Source organism: Herpailurus yagouaroundi, unplaced genomic scaffold (genome assembly GCF_014898765.1).
Source record: "Herpailurus yagouaroundi ecotype Mexico unplaced genomic scaffold, PumYag 165, whole genome shotgun sequence".
Classification (NCBI taxonomy): Eukaryota; Metazoa; Chordata; class Mammalia; order Carnivora; family Felidae; genus Herpailurus; species Herpailurus yagouaroundi.
The window spans coordinates 23,251,026-23,260,972 of NW_024412406.1; the positions used below are offsets into that span (position 1 = coordinate 23,251,026).

At 39.8% G+C, this 9,947-nt stretch overlaps 1 pseudogene; it reads right to left on the minus strand.

Moving 5' to 3' along the window:
• Positions 1–8,188: 8,188 nt before the first annotated feature.
• Positions 8,189–9,554, minus strand: LOC121038341 (mitotic spindle assembly checkpoint protein MAD2A-like; annotated as a pseudogene).
• Between the last annotated feature and the right edge of the window lie 393 nt (positions 9,555–9,947).

The window sequence follows — 9,947 nt, forward strand, 5'->3', positions numbered from 1 at the left end:
GACGGGATCTGAAGTGGGCTCTGTACTGACAGTAGTGAGCCCATTGTGGGGCTTGAACTCGTGAACTGCAAGAGCATGACCTGAGCTGAAGTCCGACGCTCAACTAACTGAGCCACCCACGTGCCCTAGACTTATCCTCTTAAAGAAACTTTAAAAATGGGCCAAATATACAAAACAACTGCTTTCGGACACTGAACAGCAGATAACACAGAACTATGATTACAGAGATAAGAACCAAACCAAAGCAAACAAAAAAAACCTTACAACCTCTCCAGGTTTCTGCCCACAAGCAAACTCCTGGACGGAAGACACAGGAAGGGGAACTTAAAAAGAACCATACAAACTTGCTGAGTTGAAGAGATGGAGATTAGAGTTTAGGGGGACTGTCCTTGTTAGAAGTTGCAGAAAGGCAGGAGCTGCTCAGAAAAAAGGCTCCAGGAGAAGGTATAATGATTTTTCTTAGCATTTTTCAGAGCATATGCTTCACATGGCTGAGCAAAAGTGAGCAGATAACTGTAAGCTGAACAATTACCAATATTTACACAATGTGGGGGAATCCCGTGCTCCAATCAGCCAGAGTGGAGTTGATCCACTAGGACGTTCAACAGAGACCCCAGGCAGATAATGACTTAGGGATGCTGAACTATTCCTGAGTGAAGTCTAACTAGAAAAGTTTATAAACAAGTCCTGAAGGGAGAAAATTGAGGTATATATAACACTGTCTGCTAAAATAAAGCCCCAAATTCTTTAAGGGATACCACAAAATCCAGAGACTCTACCACTTGGCATTCACAATGTCCGGGATTCAATAAAATTGCTGTATACGCCAAGAAGCAGGATAACATGACCTGAAACTGGGAGAAAATCAATCAGTAGCAACAGATCCAGAAGTGGGGATGACGGTGGAACATATATGATAACAACATATAACTATTTAAAAGAAAATATGCACATAATGGGAAGAGAAATGAGAAATACGAGAAATTAAAATACCACATAGAACTTACAGAGACAAAAAAAAATACAACCACTAAAATAAACAAAGACATATGGTCATTAAATCAAGATGGGGAAAGAATGGAACATGAAAAAAAAGTCTCAATCAAAAAAATAGAAGGGAAAACAGAATGAGATAACAAAGAATAGAGGGGACAAATGAAAACACCTAGCAAGATGATGGATTTAAACCCAAATACAGAAAAATCTTGGATTGCGAGGAGCTTGTCCTGTGATTGTTCTGCAAGATGAGCAAACATTTCTAATAAATTTTAACTTGATAAATGAGTGATGTTCTTGCAATACGACTAGTACATGACACTGAATGTCACATGATCACAACTGAGCCAACGGTTCTTGAAACTCACTTTGATATATGAGTGCTTTGGATTACAATCATGTTTCTGGAACAAATTATGCTTGCCAACCAAGGTTTTACTGTATACTGATTATTATATTAAATATAAATGGTCCAAATATAATGGTCCAATTTAAATATAGAGATTTTTTGACTGGATAAAAAAGCAAGACCCAATTATATGCTGTCTAAATTTGTCAGCATTTATTTCTCTCTCTTTTTTTAATGTTTATTTATTTTTGAAAGAGGCGGGGAGGGCCAGAGAGAGATGGAGACACAGAATCTGAAGCAGGCTCCAGGTTCTGAGCTGTCAGCACAGGGCCTGATGTGGGGCTCCAACTCACGAATCGTGAGACGATGACCTGAGCCTAAGTCAGACGCTTAACTGACTGAGCCTCCAGGCACCCCCAAAGTTTTCTTTTTAAAGTTTATTTCTAAGTATATTTTATTTTTGTTACTTTAAGTGGGTTTTTCTCTTTCAGTATATCTTCCAACTGGTATCATTTTGTGTTTTTCAAGGCTATTTACCTTTTGTGTGCTAATTTTATATCTTAATAGATTACTTAATTTCTTTGATGTTTGTGTTAGTTTTATCATTGGTTCTCTAGGTTTTAAAGGTCCACTATCATGTCATCTACAAAATAGAGATAATTTTACTTCCTTTCCCCCCAAGTCTTATGCTTTTAATTGTTTTCCTTTTTTTAGATGGCCATGGCTCATGAGTCCAGGGCAGTTAAAAATAGTAGTGGGGGGCCTGGGTGGCTCAGTCAGTTAAGCGTCTGACTTTGGCTCAGGTCACGATCTCACGGTTTGTGGGTTTGAGCCCTGCACCTGGCTCTGTGCTGACAGCTCGGAGCCTGGAACCTGCTTCAGATTCTGTCTCCCCCTCTCTACCCCTCCCCCACTTGTGCTCTGTCTCTCTCTCTCTCTCAAAATTAAATAAACATTAAAAAAATAGTAGTTATTGTAGAGGGGATGTTAGCCTTAGTCCTGACTTAGTGAAAGGGGTCTAGTGTGTTCTCTTTATATAAATTGTTCTCTCTCTCTATATATATATAATGTATTTTTAAATGAGCATTGAAAGTTTTAGAAGATATTTTAGCATGTATGGAGATAATGATATGATTTTCTTACTTAGACTTATAATATGGTGAATTACATTAATGTGACTTCTTATATTCCTGGATTGAATTTTACCTGGTCATGATGTATTATGATTTTCAAAATGTGCTCTTTCGTTCTGTTTGCTAATATTTTATTTAGTAACTTTTCACTGATATTTGTGAGATTGTTCTTCTGTAGGTTTATATGTGTATATGATATTTATCAGGATCTTTAGGTATATATGTTATACTTATTTCATAGACAGCAAACCCTGAAAATTTCCTTCATTTCCTGTATCACAAACAATTTCAGAAACATTGAGGTCATCTGGTCTTTGAAGGATTGGTAGAATTTCATTCAACCATCTTGGCCTGGCACTTTTTGTAGGCGTCAAGGGGAGTACTTTGATGACTTTATTTTTTCCAGAATTTTTTCCAATCACGTTTTCTCTCTGCTGGTGTCATTTTTTGGAATTTCTTTTAAAAGAAAAAGAAGATTTCATTTCATTAGTTGAGATTGAAAGTTTGGATGAGCTTATGTATTGAAAATAATTTACACTGGAAACTGATTATTAAATCAACGGAGAATTATAATTAACTGTCATCCAAAACTTTCTAATTTGATTGAGAGAGAGGCATTTTTTTGGAGCAAGGAGGTTAGACAGTGAGTAAGAGAACAAACACTGGACAGCAAAATTTGACTTTGCGAGGCACAGGTGAGGGGATCACCAATGAGTAAAAGAGTGAAGAAAGGGGCTAAAAATATTGCCATTTTTTTCTTCAGTTGACCCATTTCTATCTAACCATGGAAAGCTTCCATGCAGAAGTTATAACCCAAACAGAAGCTAAAGAGGGAGTTCTTGCCCTTCAGGAAACGCCAGTAGCTTAGTCAAACATGACTTCTGAAGATATGTATTACCTCAGGTTGAATCTAATCTAGAAACTATGAAATTAAGTACAATAGTTTTGTGTATTAATCCTCACTGAACTGTTGGTGAATGATTTTGCGTGTCTGTCATTGTCATCAAAAAACACTTTAATTACCTAATTTCATACACAAACACGTACATATGTGATGCATGAAAATGTAGGCAATTTGAGTAATAATTGGGAATGGAATAGAGTTGGAGAAAATCTTTATTATGTCAGATTAGTCTATGTTCTGAGCACTTTGCATGCACTAACTCATCTAATCCTCACATTAACTCTGTTAGATAGATGCTGTTATATAATATTAAGACTAATATATAATAATAATATTAATTTCACAGATAAGGAAACCTCTGCAGCATAAAGAGCTTGTTGGCCATCTAGCGTTACATAGTAAGAGGTGGAGAAGACACTGATTCAGATATAGGGGTTTGCTTTAGATTCACTCTGCTAAGTGATAGTGCCTTCAAGGAACTTGAACACCACTATGAACCCATGCTATGAACCCAGCCCGGTCCGCACACAGCAGGCACCACAAAGAGGTACTATCGTGCGATGGGAAGAAGGATAAAACTCTGCTCAAATCTGCTGCCATTGGCAAGAAGACATTGGGCCAACCTCTCAGCCCTTCTGAGCTTCAATTATCCATTTAGATAATGAGATAATGATGAATGTAACTTCATGGATTTATGATGAAGATCAAGCAAGATACACCATCAAAAAAAGCACTGAGCAGAAGGCCCATCACATTGGAACCATTTCATACACATCAGCAACCATTTTTGTTCCAGAGCTTTGCAAGATGTGCAACCTGTCCTCTGGAAACACAAATTCAAAGATCAGGCAAATAAGTCAAACAGATAGACACAGGCTAACTGGGGGCCATGACTCAGGAAAACACAGGCTGTGATAGGGATTTTCGGGAGAGGGAGATCATGCTTGGTTTTGGGGACTAAGACAGGCTTTGTGGAGAAGTGGTATTTGAGAGATCTTCAGCTTATAATACACCTCCTGGTGATGGGGATGAAAAGCCCACTATACTGAGATTCTTCTTGAGAAGTAGAGAAAACGAAGGGGAACTGCTCACATGATTGTGGCCAGAAGGCCTGGGTTTGATTTCCACAACTCCCTAGTTGTGTATTCAGTAGTGAAAATTTATAGACCTGTTTTCTTCCTCTGTAAAGTGAGAATAATACTAAAACTTACATGTGATATCGTAGTATTTAATAAGTTTATATATATATGTGTATATATATATATTAGTTTATAATAATGAAATTTAGCAACTAAGGGTTTAACTTTCCTCTTGATCAAGAAAGACAAAAACCTAGAAGGTGCTCATGGGACCAACCCCTGAGTGCAGGGGTGGAGGGTGAGGTCCCGAAGGGGTAGGTGAGAAAGAACCTGGTGGCTGGGATCTTTTTCCAGGTTCCCATATCCCACCACCTATAATCTGGGACATCTTAGCAGAGGACAGGGCCCAGTGTGAGTGAAGAGTGGTGGAGACCATGAGAAGAAATGCTTAGGTAGATGTGAAAAGTGACTCAGTTTTCAGGGCACCTGCATGGTTCAGTCAGTTAAGCATCTGACTCCTGATTTTGGCTCAGGTCATGATCTTATGATTTGTGAGACTGAGCCCCGTGTCAGGCTCTGCATTGGCAAGGAGTCTGCTTGGGGTTCTCTCTCCCCACCACTCTCTCTGGCCCTCCCCTTCTCTCTCTCTCTCTCTCTCTCTCTCTCTCTCTCTCTCTCTGTGTGTGTCTCAAAATAAATAAACATTTTTTAAAAATCTAAAAAGAAAAGAAAAGCAGCTCAGCTTTCAAAACGAAGAGGGATCTCTTCAGCCTTAGTGACACTAACTCTCCTTGGGAGTGAAGGGCCCTGGAACATTCCTGTTTTGACTGGTTCTGCAGGAGGGACTCCTAGAAGCAGAGACACAGCTTTTATTTCTTGGGTCATTATCTCCTGGGAGAGAGTTATCTAAGATGTTAATTACCCAGCAGGTAGTAGGTGTTTAGAAAAGCTAAGTGATTGAATGGCTTCTCTTTGGGATGGCGGTGGTGGGGGGACTCCTCTTTTTCAGCACCTGTCTACCTGTAGACACTCTTGATATTAGGCTCAAGTCATGGTCATGGGAGCTGACCCTGTTTTGGGACCAAAGCTAATACTTGAGCCATGGCTACTATCAATTCCGGACTAACCATTTCAGTGGTGATAGTACAGAGATTTGGAAATAACTGTTTTTAAGACAGCGAGTTAGGACAAGAGGGGACGGATTTGTACTGCACTACATACTTATAAGATAAAAGGAGATAATAGAGAAAATGTCCCTTTCAATGTGAAACCCAAGTGCAGTGTTACAATATCTTTATTAAGTCTTAGCCGAATATATTTTTCACTTTGGCTTGCATTTGGCTCCTGACATACTTGCCCATTGTCCACGGAAGTCCAAAGCCTTCTTCGTTGGCTCCTGACATCTTGATTTTCTTTAGCTGCCCCAAGATTCTAAGGGATTCACACATCTTGCGGTTTAAATCACTATCTCATGTCCAGTGAAATTCTTTTTATTTTAATTAAAAAAATTTTTTTTAACATTTATTTACTTTTGAGAGGCAGAGAAAGACAGAGCATGAGTGGGGGAGGAGCAGAGAGAGGGGGAGACACAGAATCCGAAGCAGGCTGCAGGCTCCGAGCTGTCAGCACAGAGCCCCATGTGGGGCTCAAACCCACAAACGGGGAGCTCGTGACCTGAACCGAAGTTGGATGCTTTACTGACTGAACCACCCAGGCGCCCCTCATGTCCAATGAAATTCTGGCATTAATAGCATGTTGCCTGTGAAAGGGAAAGTTGAAAAAAGATTTAAGACATTATGAATGGGGGTTGTCATCATGAGGTGGCTCATGTAGTTTTGAGGAAATGCAAGTCCAAGAGTCTGTGTTATTTCAACAGGAGGCAGGATCTGTAGTGGCCCAGGATTTCTGTGGGCCCAGAACATTCACCCAAGACTTCATAACTTGTTTTTGGACATGTCACTTCAGCTCCCTGAGCCATGAGTTTTCTCATTTGCAAAATGGTATAAATAATGAATGTTTTCCTCAGAGGTGGATCTAATAGACAAATATTCACTACTTAATATTACTGTTAGCTTTGTGATGTGATGTTTCATTAAATTAGAATGTTAAACTGTCTTTGATCTCATCTTCTTATCTAAGTCACAAAAGGATTCTAAGGTGCCTTTTGTCTCACCAAAACAAGGTTAGATTATGCTCATTAAATATGAATGTTTAGAGCAGGGATTCTCAGCTGACGGTGATTCTTTCCCCTGGGGATATTTGGCAATGTGTGGAGATAGTTTTGTGTGTTAAGCCTGGGGAACACTACTGACATCTAGTAGGTGGAGGCCAAGGAGGCTGCTTAACATCCTACAATGCACAAGACAGCCCCTAAAACAGAATAATTTAGCTTAAAATGTTAATAGTGGTCAAGTTGAGAAAGCCTGTTCTAGAGGATTTTAATATAACTGCTTTAGTAATTCCAACTCATTTTCTTCATGCCCAGAAACTGTTTACCAAACACAATGCTTTATTAACCAGAAATCCCTTTCTTTAAGCTTGCTTGGATAATACGTTTAATATATATTATTGAGGCTTACCCATTAGGAATACCACCTTGGTCACAAAGTTTGAGAGGTCCTGAACTAAATGATGAAAAGAGCATGTAGGGTACTTTTTCCAGAACTCTAAAGAATCACATGGCTTCCTGGGGCACCTGGGTTGGTTAAACTTCCAACTTCAGCTTGGGTCACGATCTCGCGGTTCGTGGGTTTAAGTCCCGAGTCAGGCTCTGTGCTGACAGCTCAGAGCCTGGAGCCTGCTTTGGATTCTGTGTCTCCTTCTCTCTCTGCCCCTTCCCTGCTCTCTCTCTCTCTCTCTCTCTCTCTATCTCTCTCTCAAAAATAAACATTAAAAAAAAATTAAAGAATCAGATGGCTTCTTTCTGTCCAGGATGCCTGTGGCACAGTCCAAGATAGAGGAGCTGGTGGTCATCAGGGTTATTTTTTTTTAAGCTTGATTTTATAAAACTTTAATTAAAAAAACATTTCTGAGAGTTCTGTATCACAGGAACTTATATCCTGTGATATAGGATATAGACATAGAATTAGATACCGATATAGATACAGAATTTATATCTATCTCTATATATGGATATATATAGAAATATCCATAGCTTTGTAGATTCAAGTTAACATAAATTAAAATCAAGTAATTGAAAATGTTTTCAGTATGGAAACTAGACAAATGAAATAAATGGCTAGGACCTAATAGAAACAGCAGTTCATTACTTACGGGTTCTCATTAGATAACTTCAGGATCTAAACAAAGACTCTGAATATTCAGACTTCTTTTGTTGTATTTTATATTTAAATATCTCCCCACCTATATTCTGAGTCAAGATACTTGACCAAAAGGGCTGATTTAAGAAGGTATTTAGCTTTATAGCAACAGCTTTCCATCTACAGTTACCACCTTAAAGGAATTGACATAACAATGCTGGGGTAATCTGTTAGTTCCCTTTTGAACAGTGTGCAATAATTTATGTCAACCCTGTATAAACTCATACAGGTACCCAAAAATGGAACAATTACGTACAGTTCAATGGAAGTCTAGTGTTACGTTGCCCCCACCCCCACCCCCAATCTAAAAATTAGCCAATGAAACAAAATGTATCAACTCTGGTTGACTTGGTTTCAGGAAAATCACATGTGAGAATTACCAGTACATCATTGTCCTTATCTTATCCTCAGTCATTGACAAGAATTTTGTAGGCCACTATGCTATTTTCTTTTTTTTTTTTTTTTTTAATTTTTTTTTTTAACAATATTTTTTTTTTTTTGGGGACAGAGAGAAACAGAGCATGAACGGGGGAGGGGCAGAGAGAGAGGGAGACACAGAATCGGAAACAGGCTCCAGGCTCTGAGCCATCAGCCCAGAGCCTGACGCGGGGCTCGAACTCACGGACTGCAAGATCGTGACCTGGCTGAAGTCGGACGCTTAACCGACTGCGCCACCCAGGCGCCCCTTTTTTCTTTGTGGATCGTGGTGGCAGATGAATGAAGACAGACCTCCTCAGAATTCGTAATGAACTATGGTCCCAACCCTTTCCATTTTTCAGGTACAACCATATCCTTGTACAAATCAGTGGAACAGGAAACTTCCAACAGTGGCAGGAATGTCACTGTAGCTGTGATCCGTCTGATCACGGAACGGATTTCATCTTGGATAAGTTTTGGAGACTTTTCTCTGGGTGCACTGTCATCTTTTGCTGTCTTGTCGCACTTAATATCAATTGCCACCTTTCAAGGACCTCACCACTTTCAACATTCGAGATGACTGTCTCCAGCTTCTGAACTGAACACTTATGTAACCAATCTTTTGGTTGTCCCACCCCATTATTTAGGTCTTTTTTTTTTTTTTTTAAGGTTTATTTACTCTGAGAGAGAAAGAAAATGAGCAGGAGGGGGCAGAGAGAGAGGGAGACACAGAATCTGAAGCAGGCTCCAGGCTCTGAGCTGTCAGCACAGAGCCCGATGTGGGGCTCGAACTCAAGAGTTGTGAGATCATGACCTGAGCGGAAGTCAGATGCTCAACCACCTGAGCCACTGTGGCGCCTCTAGGTATTTTATGAGCTCAGGATCAGTGGTTGCACGCAAGGCGAGTCCATATTTCTGCACTCTAGTAAAGGTTTCAGATGGTTATATGGCATGCTGATGTAAAATGGTGTTGAAGCCAAATGAGAACTTGGCCATGACTTCGGCACTTCTGGGGGCAGCTGCAGTGCCAAGGGCAGGCCTATAGACGGTGGAGCGAAGGAGCAGGCTCCGCCTGGCAGACAGACACAGGGAGAACTCCCACAGCACTTCCCGCCACTCGTTTCAAAAGTATCAGTGGTTTTTTAAATATTTATTTCTTTTTGTTATTATTTCCATCTCAGGACCCTAGTTTCCATACAGAGCACCTGATGTGGCCTTGAGCACCTTAGGAGATACATGACTGTTCTGGAAGCAACAAGGAAATAGCACTTCCCTAAAACCAAGCTTGTCCCTAAATAGCCAACGCAGTCACCTGCTATTTTAACCTTCTTCATAAAAACCCATGGGTGTAATAATGAACTCTTAGTTTTTACCTCCTTCCTTAGTTTTTACCTCCTTCCTCAGAATTCTCTTTTTCTACATATAGGGCTGAGAAGGTCTGTAGAAATCCATAGAAGTGTTGTGAAAAGGCCCTACATTAAAAGGGCTTACAAATGTTCAGGCTACTCTGTCCTGGCATTTGTTTAAAAAAAAAAAATGATGATGAAGAGCCTGGGCTTTGGACTTAGATAGTCATGGACCTGATTGAGTTCAAGTACGTACATACATCCATGACTTTGGACGAGTCATTTACTCTGGAAGCCCCACTCAAAAATGAGGTTTATTATGAAAGTAAATGCCTATGTGCTTAGAATAATAAATGCTAAAGGAATAGTAGCTGTCTTATGATTAAGACCATTTATCAGAATC